The following is a 21,684-nucleotide window of genomic DNA, read 5'->3' on the forward strand; positions in this document are numbered from 1 at the left end:
ATCAGCACTGAGACTCTGACTGATCAGTAATTGATCAGTACTGAGACCCTGACTGATCAGTAACCGATCAGAACTAAGACGTTGACCAATCATTAACTGATCAGCACTGAGACCCTGACTGATCAGTATCCAATCAGCACTGAGACTCTGACCAATCATTAACTGATCAGCACGGAGACCCTGACTGATAAGTAACTGATCAGCACTAGACCCTGACTGATCAATATCTGATCAGCACCAAAAGACCACGACTGATCAGTCACTGAAAAAGCTTTTACTGTGATGGTCTTTGTCAAGTATACTTGATAAAGAATATCATGGTCAAAGCGTTATATTTGTACGAAACCACCCAATAAACACTTGGATTATTCTATTACTGGATACTGTCAGACTTTGGATTTTCAGTATTTATTTCACTAACTTGGACTGTGAACAACTGGCGTGCATCCTCCTGCTCTAACCTTACTTACTGATCAACTTGTGCTGCTGGTGTGGTATCCCACCATGGGTGTTTCGTGTTTCTCCTTTGCACCTCTCAAAAAAGCTTCTTACTCCAGGTTAAGTGGTAATGAATTGCACTCTAAGGTTTCACCACTAGATGTCAGTATATATATATATATATATATATATATATATATATATATATATATATATATGCTCTTAATTATTGCACAGCTGAACTTAGGAATGGGTTACTGTTTTATGTGTACCATGTGCTTTTGCTGACTTGTAGGAGATGCTCTCTACTCTCAGCCTATCTCTTTCTTTCTTTCTTTCTTTCTTTCTTTCTCACTCACACATTTCTTTCCACCACTCACAGGGTAGATAACACATCCTCTGTAGAAAGTTGTTACTTGGTGGGAGGAAGTGTAGGTTCAGTCGCAGTCTTATCAAGATTCTCAAAGAGGACGGACACAAACAAGGCAGTCCCTGCTGTAGCCAAGCTAGGGCCTGGCTTTTACCAGGACCCTCGTCTGGGACAAGTCAGTTGAGTTCAATCTAGTTAGTGAGTTGGTCTAAGACATGTGTGTATGCATGTGTGCAGCTAGAGATAACCAGTTCTCCCAGCACTTCTACTATATCTACTATGCTGTACTAAACACTACAAAGGGAGGAGAGTTTAGCGAATATCCTAGCCCATGCCGTGAACCACTCCACAAAGTACAGGGCAGTATCCTGATACAAAAGAGGAACCAGTCTTGATAGAACAAAGCTACCAGAAGATCTGGGTATCCTATCTCGCAGTGCAGGTAACTGGGACGCCCCCAGGAACTTAGCTTTGCCTACGTAGCCACGACTAGGGCTTGTATTAACCATAGGAGGACAAGTCACTCGACACTGTAGGGAAGAAGGTGGTCAGATTAAAGTCTATAAATGGATACAAGTAAACTCACTCTAAAGTATTCTCTCAAGTTCCGGCAGTACATTGCTACATCGGGTTAGAACTCCCCCCACAAACTCCTCTCTTCTGTGCTACTTTACTCTACTTTCAACTTCACAAGCTCTGCTACAGCTACTTCTTCTCTTCTACTTCCTCAAGCATCTCCTCTGCACAACGAGTTGAAGCATTACAGTCTGTGTGGAGATTTATCTATTTTCTGCAAAAGTGTATTGTACTATAAAGAGTCTGTACAGCAAAGCTGTTATATTTTTTTTTATACCACTGGGACTCCAGTCATCGTTTCCTTCGCACCAGCACCTATCCACAATAGCCGCACACCTTGGGTTATTTTTCCCCTTTCTGTGGGTGGCGGTACCGATAGTCCGGGTGGGTCAATTACCACTCAGGACTACCGTGACAAGAGCCCAAGGGATCTGCGATGCCCTGGCCCCTGGGGGCCACTTCCGCAGTGCTGGTGTTATGAGCGGGCAATGACCGGGGCAGCTGCAGGGGTTATACTTGTCACTGTATAGGCCTGAGGGCGGCACAGCTGTAGGGCCGGTCTGTGGAATCTGCGGGTGATGATGGGCATGCGATTCTTCGCTGCACCTAGTCAGGGCACCAGTTAGTGGACACCAATGCCAGGGTTCAGTAACAGCGGTTTTATTATAGATGAGGTAACTAGTAGCAACAGTTCTGTCCGGATGCAACCGGGTATATAGCAGGCTTTGACAAATAAAGCAGGAGTGGTGCTGCATAGGCTGTGAGAATACGTGCCGGATGATGGGAGTAGGAGTATGAGAGAAATAGCGTTGCTGGGTGGATTAGCTTGAGAATAATACTTGCTGTGAATCCTTGTAGCGATGATGAGAAATAACGGAATGACACCCAGATGAGAGAGAAGACTCCGGACACTTGAGCAGGCAGATACAGCCGAAGACTTGAACACAGCAGAGCACTCGATCCACACTTCTAGTGGTGAAGTGGGAGCTGCAAAGAAGTCCAACTCCTCTGAGGTAGGAGAGAGACGACCCACACCCTCCTTGCTTGGGAGCATGGGGAAGACTAACTTGTTAGGAGGAAGTGGGAGGTCACATGGTTGCTCCTGGCCAGAGCTAGTCGGCCATTGGAGGAACCATGGTTACAGGGCACTGGCACGGTCACGTGATCAACAGCCTTGCATACCACTGTACAATGTAATACTACACAGGAGTACATGAGAATACACATGAGAATGCACATTACCAGAGAATACTAGGGGAAAACCAGCAGCAGTTGCAGTGCAAACACTCACCAGAACAGGCATGGACACAGCAATAGAAATGGCCATAATAGGAGTAGTAGTCCTTGCGTGTTCTGGGACACTGCAGATCCATCACAACCCGGCAGGTTACCGACCATTGGGGAACACTACAAACCGGCCACGCTAAAAGCAGGTTCCAACATCACACCTGTGTGCTGGACAAGCACTGGCGTCACAACACTGTAACATCATTGGCTGAGGCAAACACCACACTGGACCTTCTCTATCGGTTATCAGTAACCTATCAGCACTGAGACACTGACCGATCAGTAACTGATCAGCACTAAGACCCTGACCGATCAGTAACTGATCAGCACTGAGATCCTGACCGATCAGTAACCGATCAGCACTGAGACCCTTACCGATCAGTAATCTAAGCCTACACATGGTGCGACCAGACAATCCATTCCTTACAGCCTTGGCCGCCTTCCTTCAACTAAATAAAAAACATGTTTTTCTTTTGCTCACATTTATCCGGCAATTTCCTTAAAGGGCTATTCCCAGGATGGGTCATAAACATATAAAATGAAGCATAAAAAACTAACAAACAATTTTTTTTATTTTCAATAATTCCCAGCAGGCCATTTTTCCATTCTACTTGGTAATTCATATATAATAGATGCAATATACTGTGTGCAGAGCGCCATGCTGTCTATATACAGCCAGTCCCTCATGTGCTCTCAACCATTGACTCCGCAGTTCATTGTAACATCATTTCAAGGGTATTTCTCCGCAGGTTGCGTTTAGTTGAGGTGAAGTGCAGGGAGAGGGGATGAGGTTAATCTAATTCTGGGTCAGGAGGGACAGATTAGGAAGCTCAAGTAGATTCCGCAATCCCAGTCTGCGAACCTTGTCACTCAGCGTCGGGATAAATAATAGTCAGGGACGACGTTCCCGGGTGGACGTCCTATTTGTTTTACCCGGAGTACAGATTACATTATTCCCAGTATAAGTGACATAGATTGGGTCTGGAAACGGCAAGGAAGGTGCATGACAGCGAGACGAAAGCCCTTGGGGGTCTCCTCCATTACTATTGTACTGATCCAAATGAAGTTTATATATTAGGGAGAGAGAAGACGTCTCTTCTTGTACTTTTCCAGATATTTATTTGTATTAAATATACAATAAATTAACCGTATAGTTAAGCTGCCTGTAAATGACTCCTCTTATAACTCTGGCATGGGTCCTCTTGACATCATTTTGGCAGATCCCATGATCAGGGCCGTATTTACCACCAGGCACCCGTGGTCCGGCGCCTAGGGCAGCACCTTGCAGGGGGGCAGCACCAGGGAGCAGGGGGACAGAAAAAAATATTTTTTTTGTTTTTATTTTTTTAGTTTCCCTCCTCCCATTCTGACTTGCCAGTAAATCTGTTGTCTTTTCCAGGGGGGTGGGGGGTATGGTGGTATTGGTCAGGTCTGGTATCGCCAATAGGTGCGTGTAAATGGGGCGTCTTCAGGTTTAGTTCCTAGGGCAGCAGCAGCTGTTAATACGGCCCTGCCCATGATGCTTTGCAGTGTAGCTTCTCATAGATCAGCTTCTAGCCATGACACTACTAGGAACTCTAGGAGAAATTAATCTATAAAAGGGGTTTATCCAGGATTAGTAAAACATTGCTGCTTTCTTCCAAAAACAGCACCACCCCTGTCCCTAGGTTGCCTGTGGTATTACGGCTTTGCTCCATTTACTTAAGTTGAACTGAGCTGCAGTACTACAGTCAAACTGAGGACAAAAGTAGAGCTGTTTCTCGAAGAAAGTAGCTATATTTTTAATCCCTTTAAATAGGTTGCCTATATATTACTTATAGGGTGGAAAACAAGGTCTGTTAGGCTCAGGCTTGTGCCCCTTTAGGCTATGTTCACACTATGTAAAAATACACTATGTTGAAATACGGCCGTTGTTTTTACATAGTGTGAACCTGGCCATAAAAGGTACCTATTATTTAAACAAACTTCTGACATGTAATAGCGACATGTAAGAGATTTGGAGTGCTGAGCCCCCCACTGATTGTTAGAATAAAGGGGATACGCGGTTTGCTTCCTCTTCTCTGTCTCACTGCTAAAGAAGCGGTGGACGGAATTATAATGGAGCCTATGCAACGTCCAGTACAGGGATTACATGATAGGTGCCATTTAAACCTCAGATGCATCTCTTGATAAATCCTCCTTTCACTAACAGGGGATTACTTAAAGGGGTATGCCAGAGAGTTAACATGGGACCCTGCTCTGTATAGTGCTGTGTGGCTGCGCTTGATCAGAACAGGGGAGCCCTGCAGTCCCCATAACGAATGTTGGTGGCAGCAGAATGGGCTGTGTCTTCCCGTACGGCTGCCAGTCAACGGAAGTACAGAATGCTACAGAAAAAAATATAAATTTATTGTAACAAAGTAATATAACTTTATTAACTTAATAAATCAATAAAAAAATCTCCAGAGTACCCAGGGCCGTCTTAACAGCATTATGGGCCCCTGGGCAGAGGTGTGAATTAGGCCCCACCCCCCGCGGCCACCGCCATCAAAACCCCCCCATCTTTGCAACCCCGCCCCTAGCCAGTACAATTACGTACAATAAAAAATACAAATTATTGTTAACATAAACTTTAATTCACAACACAGTCTCTCAGCAGCGCAAAAACAAAAAATAACCGTGCGTGCCGCCTCACCAAACCAGACCTGGTTCGCTTCACAATATCCAAAGAACGCAATGGAGACAGCACTTCCAACAGCAATCTGCAGGGTTTATTGTCACACCAGTGCAACATGTCTCATATATACAGAGGGGCAACAACATGACTATTATATATGAGAACCATGTTGTCTCCCTGTATGTATACTGTATAATACAATATACAGGGAAACAACATGGCTTATATATAGAGAAGGGCAAAACAACATGTCTCATATATACAGAGTGGCAACAATATGACTATTATATTATATATGAGAACCATGTTGTTTCCATGTATACAGAATACAGGGAAACAACATGGTTCATATATAATATAATAGTCATGTTGTTGCCCCTCTGTCTATATGAGACATGTTGTTTTGCCCTTCTCTATATATATGCCAGATAACAAGCAACAAATATTACCACCGCATACTGACTAACACCACCGCTGCTACTGACTAATCCACTGTACACAGATCACTATCACCTCATCCAGTCATATAGAGGTACCCAGCTCTACACAGGTTCTGTACACCATATACATTACAGTGCAGATACATCAAGTGACTCACATGGGACGTCTTCTCTGATCAGAGTTCTTCCCTTTTCATGTTCTTTTCCATTTGCCCTGTGCTGTTATGAGAACTTCTCCGAGCCACAAATCCACAGAATCTGCCAGACAGACATATTAGGCTTCACACTCTGTCACCATCCTCATCTCTCTACACACTGCACATCTGTATTGGCCCCTTATAGATGGCTCCCCCTGTATTACCCCCTTATAGATGGCTCCCCCCCTGTATTACCCCCTTATAGATGGCTCCCCCTGTATTACCCCCTTATAGATGGCTCCCCCCTGTATTACCCCCTTATAGATGGCTCCCCCCTGTATCCCCCCTTATAGATGGCTCCCCCCTGTTTCCCCCCCCTCGTATAGATGGCTCCCCCCCTGTATCCCCCCTATAGATGGCTCCCCCCTGTATTACCCCCTTATAGATAGCTCCCACTGTATTACCCCCTTATAGATGGCTCCCCCCCTGTATTACCCCCTTATAGATGGCTCCCCCTGTATCCCCCCCGTATAGATGGCTCCCCCGTATTCCCCCCTTATAGATGGCTCCCCCCTGTATCCCCCCCCCTCATATAGATGGTTCCCCCCTGTATCCCCCCCTATAGATGGGTCCCCCCTGTATCCCCCCCCTCGTATAGATGGCTCCCCCCTGTATCCCCCCCTATAGATGGCTCCCCCCTGTATCCCCCCTATAGATGGCTCCCCCCTGTATTCCCCCCCCTCGTATAGATGGCTCCCCCCTGTATCCCCCCTCTCTTGTATAGATGGCTCCCCCCTGTATCCCCCCTATAGATGGCTCCCCCCTGTATCCCCCCCTATAGATGGCTCCCCCCTGTATCCCCCCTATAGATGGCTCCCCCCTGTATCCCCCCCTATAGATGGCTCCCCCCTGTAGCCCCCCTATAGATGGCTCCCCCCTGTATCCCCCCTATAGATGGCTCCCCCCTGTATCCCCCCTATAGATGGCTCCCCCCTGTATCCCCCCTATAGATGGCTCCCCCCTGTATCCCCCCTATAGATGGCTCCCCCGTATTCCCCCCTTATAGATGGCTCCCCCCTGCACAGCAGATAAAAAAAACAAACACCCAACTCACCTACCAGCGCTCCCCCGTCGCTGCTTCCTCTCCACTTCTGCCCCTGGCTGATGCGTCGCTCCCTGGGGGATTCTCAGGGAGCGCAGACATCCGGAAGCTCAGTGTGCGCCCGGGCCGGGACTTCCGGTACAGGAAGCCCCAGCGACGCGCACTGAGGTTCCTGATGTCTGCGCTCCCTGAGAATCCCCGGGGAGCGACGCATCAGCCGGGGCCGGATTTCCTCTTGCAAATACAAGCAAGAAAGTGCTTGCGGTCGCAAGAGAAGGGGAAGGGGGGGCGCGCAGGGCCGTCTTACCCATTGGGCATGGAAGGCGGCTGCCCGGGGACCCTTGCGTCCTAGGGGGCCCCTGCCCGCTGTGACAGCGGGCAGGGGCCCCCTAGGACGCAAGGGCCCCCGGGCAGCCGCCTACCATGCCCAATGGGTAAGACGGCCCTGAGAGTACCCCTTTAACGCCCTATTCCAGGGGCTGTCAGCGCTCGTTTGCTCCTCGTTCCCTGCTGGCTGCTGCCGCTATTACACGCAGCAGCAGGGAGGGGCTGCGGGGTGGCTGCCCGGGTGATCGCTAGATCGTCCGGGCAGCCCATAGAGGATAGCAGCGGTCTGCTGCTGCCGCCGCTCCTATTCCACAGAGCGACAGCAGCAGATCGCTGGTATCACAGTCGCTTGTTTTTCAATATGTTTGAAAAACAAACAACTGCAACTTGAACAATGTCTGCTGATCGTTGCCTTCTATTCCACGGGACGATTATCGGCCGAGTATGGACGATAATCGTTCCATGGAATAGGGCCTTTAGGAGTGTGAAATGTCAAATTCCCCCTGCAGGACCTTTATTATTATCTGCAGGACCTTTATTATTATCTGCAGGACCTTTATTATTAGCAGAACAAAGATGCTGCCTTGCCCCAGCCTCTTCATTATTTACTCAAGCACAGTGCCATGCGTATGGGTGTGGCCATGTCTGGTACTGCAGCTGATATCTATTTTGAGAAGCCATAGAAACAGGGTGTCTGTTTCTGTTCTTTATTTTTCAGCTGAAAACATAAGGTCACAGGAGCCTAAGAAGTCTAATAATCTGCAGACCAGCCTGGAGAAAATAGCTTCTGCAAATCCTGCAGAATATGGGCGAAGCAAAAATGTTATTGTAGAGCTCCGATATTTCCCAGATGACTGCTTAACAAAGAGCAATAAAAATATCGGTGACACAAGGACGTGCTCATCTCCATCTGCCAGAAATATTATATTTTTCTCTTATTGTAATTATAATACACCACTCAATTTTCTATTGTTCGTACTGTCCACCAGAGCAAGAAGTCTTGTATGGATAAGTGGAAGAAACAAAACCATCGCTCACTGCATCAGATCAGCAAGGGAGGGGGATGAACAGGTGAGCTCACTCATGGGACAGCTGTTTCGGGCACACGCCCTTCTTCTGGCCAGGGATAAATGAAAAGATTCTGGATGCCTACAGCCACCTCTAGGAGGAGTTTTTCTTACATTTTCTACATTTTCTTACATTTTTATTTATTTCTATTTAACAAAAAACTCAAGCCTTCCAGTACTTATCAGCTGCTGTCAGCTGCTGTATGTCCTGCAGGAAGTGGTATTCTTTCCAGTGTGGAGAGTAGAAGAGGTTCTTTATTACGGAGATTTGCTACTGCTCTGGACATTGACAGAAGTGGCAGCAGAGAGCACTGTGTCTTCCTCGAAAGAATACACCACTTCTTGCAGGACATACAGTAGCTGTTAAGTACTGGAAGACTGGAGATTTTTTTTAGTGGAAGTGAATTACAAATCTCTGGCATTTTCTGGCACCAGTTGATTTGATTGAAAAAAAATATTTGGTGAACTACCCCTTTAAGCTCTCCCTAGTAGCAGTCAGAATTGTTTCACTTACTTGTCTATGCTTTGGATTTGGAGCTGGAAAGTTAATCTCTGACTACTGTGAAGGTATTAAAAAACGAACCTGCATAAAATTTTAAAGCGTGTTAGGTTGAAAATAAATAAACAAACAAATCCAATAAATAAATTCAATAAATAAATAATAATAATAGCAAAGTGACAATATATGTAATACCAAACCTAATATTATGGCTTCTGGTCTCTTCCAGTAATTTCCTACCATATAATACTCGGAATGGTTGTATAATATAATTATTATTCTATATCATTAGTATTTGGAAGCTTCTCCGATAAGTCGGTTTTACACCTTGTGAATCAGTTTAATCCCTTAGATGAAAGCTAATAAATAATAAACCTGTGTATTCTGCTCTTCTGACAGCGCATCAAAGCAAATGACATCCTGAGGTTTGTACAACTGGGGATTATTTGATGTGAAGAATAAAGCCCCGTTCTCTAAATTGCTGTGTTATTGCCTCAGCACTAAAGTCACTAAATTTATCGTGGCAAATCAATCAATTCAGCTATTTGGCAGGAGAAGATGGTTGCCGGTGTTTGATATGTGACAAGTAGCTTTGGAGCGCCTCCCCACACATCGCTTCATTACAGTCACTTTTATCTGAAGGCTGGTGATTATGGGGAAGCAGCTAAAAGTTACACGAAAGCCGGGAAACACCTCCGGCAAAGGCGAACAAATCTCCTATAAACCCTGATTAAATATCACTGTATAGGAAACAAGGAGGGAAAGGGCAAAACAAATACATCTACCAGATACCAAGGAGTCCGCTGTGAACACTGGGTGCTCCTTAGAATACATGGGGTCTTAAGAGCTGCTTTATTTCATAAAGGTGGTTGTATATTCATATATAGACAGTTGCATCTCATGAACGCATTCTTTTTAAAGTTTTTTATTTTTTTACCACTGATGGCTTATCCTCATGAGCTGATACTTACGATTCTAAGATATGGGAGAGGTTTCTAGACATGCTCTGTGACTTGTGCAGAGGTGATTCTACAAGCGAGATAATTTTGAACATAAACCATTGTAAATGCTGGCGGTAGCTGGAAAGTGATCTATAGAGAAGCTGAAAAGACAGCTTATTAGGTTTAGTGGCCAGAATGGAAACTGAGAGATTTCAGGATAATTTAACCCTTTGAGGACCAGGCCCAAAATGACCCAGTGGACCGCGCAAATTTTGATCTTAGTGTTTCCGTTTTCCCCTCCTCCCCTTCTAAGAGCTCCAGCACTTTCAGTTTTTTACCTACAGGCCATGTAAGTGCTTGTTTTTTACAGGAATAGTTGTACTTTGTAATGGCGTCATTCATTTTACCATAACATGTATGACGGAATCCCAAATATATTATTTATGAAGATATAAATTGGTGAAATCGCAAAAAAGAATGCAATATGGTAACGTTTGGGGGGTTCCTGTGTCTACGTAATGCACTATATGGTAACAGCGACATGATACCATTACTCTATAGGTCAGTCCGAACACAACCATATGCAGGTTACACAGATTCTCTAATGTTATATATTTTTTTTAAATGAAATCCTTTTTTTTGGCAATTAATTATAAATAAAATGGGACTATTGTGACGCTTATAACGGTTTTATTTTTTCACCTACGGGGCTGTATGGGGTGTCATTTTTTCCGCCATGATCTCTAGTTTTTATTAATACCATATTTGTGAAGATCGGACGTTTTGATCACTTTTTATTAATTTTTTTATATATATAATGTAACATAAAATTGGTAATCCGCGCACTTTTTTCCCTCTTTTCGTGTACGCCGTTTACCGTTCGCAATGACGCTTGTTATATTTTAATAGATCGGACAATTACGCACGCTACGGTATATTATATGTTTATCTATTTATTTATTTTATATGTTTTATTTATATAATGGGAAAGGGGGGTGATTTCAACTTTTATTGGGGGAGGGGTTTTGGGGTTGTGTGTTAGTGTTTTTAACTTTTTTTTTTACACATTTGAAGTCCCTTTGGGGGACTTTTACATTCACTACTTGGATTTTTACACTGATGAATGCTATGCCATAGGCATAGCATTGATCAGTGTTATCGGCGCTCTGCTCATTGAGCCTGCCTGTGCAGGCTCAGTGACCAGAGCGCCGATCGGACCGCACGGAGGCAGGTGAGAGAGCTCCGGCGGTCCGTTTTACCGATCGGGACCCCCGCAGTCACACTGCGGGGGTCCCGATCGGTAAGTGACAGGGGAATCCCCCTGTCACTTACACTTAAACGCCGCGGCGTTTAAGGAGTTAATGACACGCGGCAGCGCGATCGCTGCAGCGTGTCATTACCGGTGAGGTCCCGGCTGCTGATTGCAGCCGGCCCCCACCTGCTATGAAGCGCGCTCCGCTCCGGAGCACGCTTCATAGCGTGAGAAACACCCAGGGCGTACAGTTACGCCCTAGGTCGTCTGGGGACAGACTTCCATGGCGTAACTATACGCCCTGGGTCGTCTAAGGGTTAAAGCGTAACTGTCAAATTTTTTTTTATTGCAGAAATCAGTAGTATAAGCGATTTTAAGAAACTCTGTAATAGGTTTTATCAGCCAAAAAAAGCCTCCTTCTGTACTCAAGAAGCAATTTCACAGCCTCCCCCCCCTGACTTCTTATATGTGCATTATCAGGCAAACACGTCTTCATTACAGAGAAGCCAGTGAAGACGGGCTCTGCTCTCTCCATTCTATCCTTATGGAGGGGGGAGGGGCTGAGGGAGATGAGGGAGCAGGAAGAGGTGACATGAAGGTCAGCTGTTTGTAGACTCTCTGGGCACCTAAAACGCAGGATTCTGGGGTCAGAAAGGTCAGTGCTTATCTATGAACTTACTGAGAGAAGATTGCAGGGTGTTGTGCTTTGCAAGACTGCTCCGTGCTCAGTCACTCCTAACAGCCCCTCCCCTCTCCATAGCCACATAATGGACACAGAAATCCTGCTTCTTCTGATGTGAGGGGGGAGGCTGGGAGATTGCTTTTTCAGTCCAGAAGGAAACTCTTTTGGTTTATAAAACCTATTACAGAGTTTCTTAAAATCGCTTGAACTGTTTATATTTAATGTTTTAAAAAAAATGGCCCTGAAATGACAGTTACGCTTTAAAGATATAGGTAGTAACCCCCCCCCCCCCCCTTCCCTGTCAAGCTCATTTGTTGACAGAGCACATTGAGGAGGATTTATAGAATGAACTTAAAGCGAACCAATCAGCCCAATTGGGCTGATATGGTTCTCTGAACTGCTGTATACAGCTGCTGCTGCAGCTGCGGCACATACCAGTCAGGGCTGCAGCAGTAGCTATATACCTGAAAAAAAAGCAGTTTAATCCCCCCGGGCGCGTGACAGGCAGCGGCGGGGAAGCAGTCTTCTAGTCACCGCGCTCTGCCTGTCAGTGCGCTCTGAGGGATGATTGACAGAGAGGTCCTTTCTCTGCCTGTCAATCATCTTTCAGAGCGTGCTGAAAGTACGAAAGAAAATAAGAGTAGTGAACAGGACATCGGTCACATTGCCATCAAAGTCTTTCTTAGAAAAATGAAAGCTGTAATCTAATTGGTTTTTATAGGAAAATTATGCAGTTTGTGTTTTTTATTTTATATATCCCCCTATTAGTGTAAATGCATTTATCCCCCTATTAGTCTTAGTGCATTTATCCCCCTATTAGTGTTAGTGCATTTATCCCCCCCTATTAGTGTTAGTGCAATTATCCCATTAGTCTTAGTGCATTTATCCCCCTGTTAGTCTTAGTGCATTTATCCCCCTGTTAGTCTTAGTGCATTTATCCCCCCCCCAATTAGTTTTAGTGCTAGTGCATTTAGCCGCCTATTAGTGTTATTGCATTTATCCCCCTATTAGTGTTATTGCATTTATCCCCCTATTAGTGTTATTGCATTTATCCCCTATTAGTCTTAGTGCATTTATCTCCCCCTATTAGTGTTAGTGCATTTATCCCCCCAAATAGTGTTAGTGCATTTATCCCCCCTATTAGTGTTAGTGCATTTATCCCCCTATTAGTCTTAGTGCATTTATCCCCCTATTAGTCTTAGTGCATTTATCCCCCCATTAGTCTTAGTGCATTTATCCCCCTATTAGTCTTAGTGCATTTATCCCCCCCAATTAGTTTTAGTGCATTTATCCCCTATTCGTGTTAGTGCATTTAGCCGCCTATTAGTGTTATTGCATTTATCCCCCCAATTAGTGTTAGTGCATTTATCCCCCTATTAATGTTATTGCATTTAGCTCCCTATTAGTGTTAGTGCATTTAGCCCCCTATTAGTGTTATTGCATTTATCCCCCTATTAGTGTTATTGCATTTATCCCCCTATTAGTGTTATTGCATTTAGCCCCCTATTAGTGTTAGTGCATTTATCCCCCCTATTAGTGTTAGTGCATTTAGCCCCCTATTAGTGTTAGTGCATTTATCCCTCTATTAGTGTTAGTGCATTTATCCCCCCTATTAGTCTTAGTGCATTTATCCCCCTATTAGTGTTAGTGCATTTCCCTTACGTCCTCAGCAGCAGCACGAATGGGGAAGATCCTATCTTCCTGCAATGGTAGGACAGATGGTACTAATAAAAGAAGATTGATTAGGAGCCCTATAAGAAGGCCATACAGACCCCTCCTCCTTGTGTGTTTTTCTGTCCTCCTGTGGGACAGGTGGTAGGAGAGGGAAGCAGGCTCAGGCCTATGTTTGTGTCTGACTTTCCTTTCCAAAGATTCTTCCTTTCCACATGGTCGTGTGGAGAGTGGAAGTTTATAAAAATGTTGTTTTTCCTACTCTGCTGTATCAGAGAGGAGATTATTTACTTTTTAGTAGAGCTATCACTCAGCTTCTCTGCTGTATGGAGCCGCTGTGTGGGGGAAGCTATGAAGCTGCTGCACCTGGGCGGCTGCTGCAGTAAGTATCATGGTGCTGCCAGACCTGTGTTCTCACTTGGGTGGCTGCTGATGTTTCTTGATACTTCAGCAAGGTAAGATATGCTGCTTTTTCTTTTGAGCTGGAAGCCTGGCCTGTGTGTCAGGAGGATTATTGGAGATATATATATGTTGTATGAGGCTTTTACGCCTCAAATATTTTGTTTCAATGTCTTTCACTTTTTTAACTTTGGTTGTGCAAGTCATGTTAGACTGCTTCACTATATGAGTGACCTATGTAACTATAATGTGTGTACATGAACACAGCTTTGGAGCTGCTAGTTGTGTATTTAGTACATCTGCTGTCTCTTTATTTTCTCCAGTACTGCTACAATGAAACTGTGTATGTGTGTGAACACAGCCCTAGAGCTGCTAATTGTGCACACCTGTTGCCTCATTACTTTCTATATTACTGCCATCAGATGATGCAGTGAAGCTATAAAACTGTGTGCACACAACCTTAGAGCTGCTAGTTGTGCAGTGTGCACACCTGCTGCCTGATTACTTTCTATAGTACTGCTACCAGATGATGCAGTGAAGTTCTGAAACTGTATGTGAACACAGCCCTAGAGCTGCTAATTGTGTACACCTGTTGCCTCATTACTTTCTATAGTACTGCCATCGGATGATGCAGTGAAGCTATAAAACTGTGTGTTTGTGTGTGCACACAACCCTAGAACTGCTATTTGTGCATTGTGAACACCTGCTGCCTAATTACTTTCTATAGTACTGCTACCAGATGATGCAGTGAAATTGTGTGTGTGAACACAGCCTTAGAATTGTAGTTGTGTAGTGTGTATACCTGCGGTCTGATTACTTTTCCAGTATTTCTATCAGATGATACAATGAAGCTATAAAACTGTGTATGAACACAGCCTTAGAGTTATTGTGTAGTGGTAGATACACCTCCTGTCTAATAACTTTCACTAATACTGCTAACAGATGATGCAGTCACCCTATGGAGCGTCTGTGTGCTACTCCAGTGCTGCCATTTAAGAATGCAGTGAAGCTACTGTGTGTGAACGCGGCCTTAGAATTGTTAGTTGTATACTATACACCTGCTGTCTATCAGATGATACAGTGATCATGTGGACCTTCTGTGTGCTGATATTTAAGAATGCATTGAAGCTACTGTGTGTGAACACTGCCTTAGAATTTAGTTGTGTACTATGTACACCTGCTGTTTAATTACCTTCACTAATACTGCTATCAGATGATGGTTATCATGTGGACCTTCTGTGTGCTGCTATTTAAGAATGCAGTGAAGTTATGAAGCCACTGTGTGTGAACATTGCCTTAGAATCGTAGTGTACTGTGTAACACCTGCTGTCTGATTTTTTTTTTCACTGTACTGCTATCAGATGATGCAGTGCCCTATGAAGCTACTGTGTGTGAACACAGCCTTAGAGTTGCTAGTTGTGTACTGGATACATCTATATAATTACTTTCCCTAATACTGCTATCAGATCATATAGTGACCATATGGAGCTATGTGTGTGAGCACATGTTTAGAACTGCTGGATGTGTACTGGATACACCTGCTGTCTGATTACTTTCCCTAATACTGCCATCAGATGATGCAGTGATTCTATGGAGCTATGTGTGTGAGCACGGCCTTACAGCTGCTGGATGTACTGGATACACCTGCTGTCTGATTACTTTCCCTAATACTGCCATCAGATGATGCAGTGATTCTATGGAGCTTTTTTGCGCTGCTCCAGTGCTGCTATTTAAGAATGCAGTAAAGCTACTGTGTGTGAACATGGCCTTAGGATTGTAGATGTGTACATCTGTGTACTATCTGATTAGTACTGTTATCAGATAATGCAGTGACCTATGAAGCTACATGCTTAGAGATGCTGGATGTGTACTGTGTATACCTGCAGTCTAATTACTCTGTAATACTGTGTACACCTGCTGTCTAGTTACACTCTGTAAAACTGATATCAGATGATGCAGTGACCCTATGGAGCTTCTGTGTACTGAAGGACGCAGTAAAGCTATGAAGCTGCTATGTGTGAACACCGCCTTAGGATTGCTGGTTGCATATTCAGTGCACCTGTGTGTCTGATTCCAGGCACTCTGCACTAGTCTGTTAGTTGGCCGGTCAGTCTGGCACAATTTCCATCCTTGGATGTAGCAGGATTCTGGTGACAGAACTTCTGGAGGGGAAAAAGCTTTCTTGGCGTACAGATCCTGCAAGATTCCACTTTCAGGTGGCAGAGAATTCATTTGTGGATTGCAACTTTTTCTCAGAAGAGACAATGACTGCTTAAGATTTTACATCTGAATGATAATCTACAGGCTGAACTGGATGGAGTCCGAGGTCATGGCTCCTTCAGACGCACAAATACCTTGTTAAAAAAAAATAAATAAATAAATAAAATAATAATAATTGTCTATAGCTGAGCAGTATACTTGGCTGCCCGATCCCCACAGTTTGGAGACTGGTCCTTTGCTGAAAGGGGGCAGATGTTCACTCCAATATAAAGAGAGTTGGATCTGTATTGGACATTCTCATGAAAGTTCTTTTTTTCTTATGATCAGGTCCATTATCTGCCCCAGTCTAATAAGAAGAGAAGGAACTTCTACTTTGTTTCACAGTCCGTAGGAATTCTAGTATGGAAGGTAAAGGAAAGAATCCTGCACAAGAAGGACCAGACGTCTCTGAGGCCTTGGGGATGGGGACAAGAACTTGTGACTATGTCTTTTCTGACTATTTATTTCCATAATGAGAGAGGTCTGTACCAGTGTTATATGATAGGAAAGGCTACCATATTGAATTTTGATCTGTGGGTCCCTCCTAGAGGGATGTTATCTGACCGTGTATACCTGCATGTACCTGTATACAGCCTCCTCTGAGAAGGCGGTTGTATGGACGGTTTATGATCTGTAGTTCCCTCCTAGAAGAAGGATGTTATTTGACCAGGTATACCCGCATGTACCTGTCTACAGACAAAAGCTGCATATTCCTTTACAACAAGACCCTTTGTACAAGGAAATTGGCATTCTTTTCAATTTACAGCCCTTCTGTCTGGAATCATCTTGGCTCCATCTACAGTCACCAAGGTAATGTCTATTGTATTTTGACTGTTTGAGAAAATTGACGCTCATCATTGTTTCTGCCATGGGACAATTCCTAGGGAGGAGAATAGATCCCCAGTCTGTGACTCTCTTCCTCCAGAGAGATTAAAGAAGTTGACACAAGTCGGGGTTCTCGGCACTCCCCAGTTGCTGTCACTTCATCTGATACCCTTGGGTCTTATGTCTACACTGGAAATAACACCCAGAGAAAAGGATAGCTTTCCCTGCTCAATGGCAACAGTCTCCCAATGAAGTTGGTAGAGAAAACCATTGATATATCAAGCAGTGGGGCGCTTGTATGAGCAACGGGCAAAGGAGCCTTAATCCCCATCAGAGATGTTGCTGGCATCCAACATATGAAGGGAATACTAGTCCACTCCAGCACACCAATCTATGGGAAGCTATCAGTATAAGATCAAAACCGCATCTCTGATGGCGCATATCGATCTTTATAGGGGCACTAAATCAGTAGTATTACTACTGGAGGCAGGGGCATTTTGTCTGCTGGCAATCTATGCTGCGATGTAACCCTGTCGGAGGAAGGGTCTCTGGACCAGAAGCTTTCTGGTAAATCGCATGGAGGATAGACCTATTCCTATTGAAGGTTCAAATTGGAAAACCTTTTTTCCTCACTCCTATAAAGCCCAGAGTCTTGCAGAATCTCAGACAAGGTTGGCCCTTGGTCAGCCTCATTTGCCCCTATTGACCCAAGAGGGCATGGTTCACAATGGTGAGCCCCCTGCCTAAGAATCTTCTGGGAAGTCTCCCCAGCTACTGGCTCACAGTAGCAGAGATTACTCCCAGCGGCCCTGCCAGGTGTGGGCAGAGTCTAAAAATCTTGCAAGTAGCAAGTCTCTGGTTTCATGATGGCCTCTTATTATCTAAAAGCATGGCGCTAATTCCATAGGAATAATCTGGAGGCTTCTGTATACCCTCAGTTAATAACTCAAGAGGGTAGGCCTGTTAGAAGCTTGACTGCCATCAACAAGGTGGGATTTGATATGCTGTCAAAGTGGTGACCACTCTTCTGTAGTCCAGAGCCACAACTGCCTACAGAATCTACCTGAAGGTAAAGAAGATGTTTGAAGCCTGGTGGGTGAAAGTCTCTCCCACATTTCCATTGTTACAATCCATTACTCCTGCCAACACGGGAGAGAAGGAACTTCATCCCTTAGATGTGGGAAGGGCTTGGAGCATGGATATTGAACGGGCAAACTCCTTCAGGAAATTTAACCACTTGTTTTTATCCTTTGCAGGGAAAAACAAAGGATGCAAGTCATCCAAAGCTTCTCTGTCCATATGGATAAGGGAAGTCATCTCCATATGCTACCAAGAAGCGGGATTACAGGTACCTGGTGCAATCAAGGCACATTCAATGAGGGCAATATCATCCACATGGGCTGAAAAAAGATCTGTACCCTTGGAACAAATATGCAGGACTGCTTCATGGTCGTCCGTCATTACCTTTGTCAAGCACTATAGACTAAGATATTCACGAGTCTGATCAACCAGTTTTTGGCTCAGCCATTCTGTCTTCTGTAATGTAATGGCCCTCCCTAGTCTGTTTTCATAGCTTGCTATATCCCCATTCGTGCTGCTGCTGAGGACGTAAGGGAAAGGATAATTTTTTACTCACCGTAAATTTTCTTTCCTGTAGTCCGAAGCAGCAGCACGGACTTCCCGCCCTGATTTAAACGAACTATTATTTATGCAGCATACCTTGATTGTTTTAATGCCTTATTAACTAAGATTTTATTATGAATTTTAAATTTTTTTGTCGTTAGAATTGACACAAGGAGGAGGGGTCTGTATGGCCTTCTTATAGGGCTCCTAATCAATCTTCTTTTATTAGTACCATCTGTCCTACCATTGCAGGAAGATAGGATCTTCCCCATTCGTGCTGCTGCTTCGGACTACAGGAAAGAAAATTTACGGTGAGTAAAAAATTATCCTTTATCCCCCCTATTAGTGTTAGTGCATTTAGCCCCTTATTAGTGTTAGTGCATTTATCCCCCCTATTAGTCTTAGTGCATTTATCCCCCCTATTAGTCTTAGTGCATTTATCCCCCTATTAGTGTTAGTGCATTTATCCCCCCCATTAGTTTTAGTGCATTTATCCACCATATTAGTGTTAGTGCATTTATCCACCATATTAGTGTTAGTGCATTTATCCAACATATTAGTGTTAGTGCATTTATCCACCCTGTTAGTGTTAGTGCATTTATCCACCCTATTAGTGTTAGTGCATTTACCTACCCTATTAGTCTTAGTGCATTTATCCCCCCTATTAGTCTTAGTGCATTTATCCCCCTATTAGTGTTAGTGCATTTATCCCCTATTAGTCTTAGTGCATTTATCCCCCTATTAGTGTTAGTGCATTTATCCCCTATTAGTGTTAGTGCATTTATCCCCTATTAGTGTTAGTGCATTTATCCCCTATTAGTGTTAGTGAAATTATCCCCCCTATTAGTGTTAGTGCATTTAGCCCCCCTATTAGTGTTAGTGCATTTATCCCCCTAATTAGTCTTAGTGCATTTATCCCCCTATTAGTGTTAGTGCATTTATCCCCCTATTAGTGTTAGTGCATTTATCCCCTATTAGTGTTAGTGCATTTATCCCCTATTAGTGTTAGTGCATTTATCCCCCTATTAGTGTTAGTGCATTTATCCCCCTATTAGTGTTAGTGCATTTATCCCCCTATTAGTGTTAGTGCATTTATCCCCCTATTAGTGTTAGTGCATTTATCCCCCCTATTAGTGTTAGTGCATTTATCCACCCTATTAGTGTTAGTGCATTTATCCACCCTATTAGTCTTAGTGCATTTATCCCCCCTATTAGTGTTAGTGCATTTATCCCCTATTAGTCTTAGTGCATTTATCCCCCTATTAGTGTTAGTGCATTTATCCCCTATTAGCGTTAGTGCATTTATCCCCCCTATTAGTGTTAGTGCATTTATCCCCCCTATTAGTGTTAGTGCATTTAGCCCCCTATTAGTGTTAGTGCATTTATCCCCTATTAGTCTTAGTGCATTTATCCCCCTATTAGTGTTAGTGCATTTATCCCCTATTAGCGTTAGTGCATTTATCCCCCCTATTAGTGTTAGTGCATTTATCCCCCCTATTAGTGTTAGTGCATTTAGCCCCCTATTAGTGTTAGTGCATTTATCCCCCCTATTAGTGTTAGTGCATTTTTGAACTGCAGAAAGAACTTTATATGACCATATTAAATTGATATGTAGGTCATATTTATTTTTACTTTGAAACTCAAGGGATCTTTTACTCTAGGGAAAAGAAACTATACAATATATCACCATGTTCATCATTCAGTGCTGATACAAATATGAAATTAAGGTAATTGTCACTATCAGCCTGTGAAGAATAGTCCCAATGGGGCTGATGAGACCCAGTATAACCTCACATATATGTTAGATGCTTCACTCTCCACTTTGTCTGTTGACATTTTGATATGATCCACCGCCCTCAGGTTTCTGCTGCCTCAGATAAAACCTAAAATGTCAGCATCTGCACTGGGCAAGTGCTGGGGCCCCCTGCTTGTGGAGGGTGGGAGGGCTGCTGAGTCCTGTGTCTATGGGTAAATGTGTTACTTTGATTGACATAGTGAAGAGCCATAGGATTTCTACCCTTTCCGTCACTCTATTGGCTGCAGGAAGCATTATGTGAACCGGTCTTAAAGTGCCATCACTTGTAGAGCCAAGTGAGTATGGTTGTTTTTTTTTTTTTTTCCTTCTTTTTTCACCGGGGTGGGGGTGGGGGGAATAGGGGATACTTACTACTCGGGGTGGTTGAATACGCTTCGGGGGGGGGGGGGGGGGGGGGATACTACATACTGTGGGGGCTAACTACCAGGGGGACTACCTACAAGGGGGATGCCTACCAGGGAAACTAGGAATAGGGAGGAGACAAGCCTAACTTCTACAGTAATACCTCTGTTCTCAAACACAATGAGTTCTGGAAGACTGTTCCAAAATGGAGCATAGGACGTTGATCCAGGGATTGTTGCCATTGGAGTCTGGAAGGAATTTTCTCTCTGATGGGGCAACTGTGTCTGCCGTCAGCATAGTAGGGGTTCTGTAGGTTGAACTTGAACTTTCTTTTTTTTAACCTTTTTAACCATGTACCCTATGAGAACTGAGCTGTGTGTTTCCATAGGGAACCATTTAAATGTCTTTAATTGTTTTTTACACTTCATGGGTCAGGTACAGAGCACCTGGCTTACAGAGTGGTAAGACTAGCAGTAGCGGTAGCAGTAGCAGTAAGTAGCGGTTCATCTTGCAGCACTACTTTCCTAAAGGAGCAGGGATTCCCGTGACAGTAATAATGATGGGAATCCCTGCTCTTAATGGGTGTTTCCCACAGTGGAGACAGAGAGAGGCTGTAATGGGTGGCTGTTTGAACTTGCCATGCTGCCCTTGCTTCTCACCGCGGTGGCGAACAGCTTCTCCAGCCTGCACCAGTTCTGTGGACCCTTCTCCTGGCTGCCAGCACCCTTGCTCCGGTTCCAGCCTCTCTACCCACAGCTGATCCTGCAGCCGTCAGCCGGTACTTACCCTGGGCCGCTGCTGCTTCTCCCCACCATGGAGAACAGCTCCTCCAGCCTGCCCCAGCTGCCAGCACCAATCTCCAGGCTGCCGGCGCCCTGCTTCAGCGCCAACGGTCTGGAGATGGGTGTGGCAGCTGGAGAGGGGTGGGGGGGGGCTAGATGGTCCTTAGATTGTCTAAGTTGCCCATAAAGGTCA

The sequence above is a fragment of the Dendropsophus ebraccatus genome, chromosome 5 (genome assembly GCF_027789765.1).
Source record: "Dendropsophus ebraccatus isolate aDenEbr1 chromosome 5, aDenEbr1.pat, whole genome shotgun sequence".
NCBI lineage: Eukaryota > Metazoa > Chordata > Amphibia > Anura > Hylidae > Dendropsophus > Dendropsophus ebraccatus.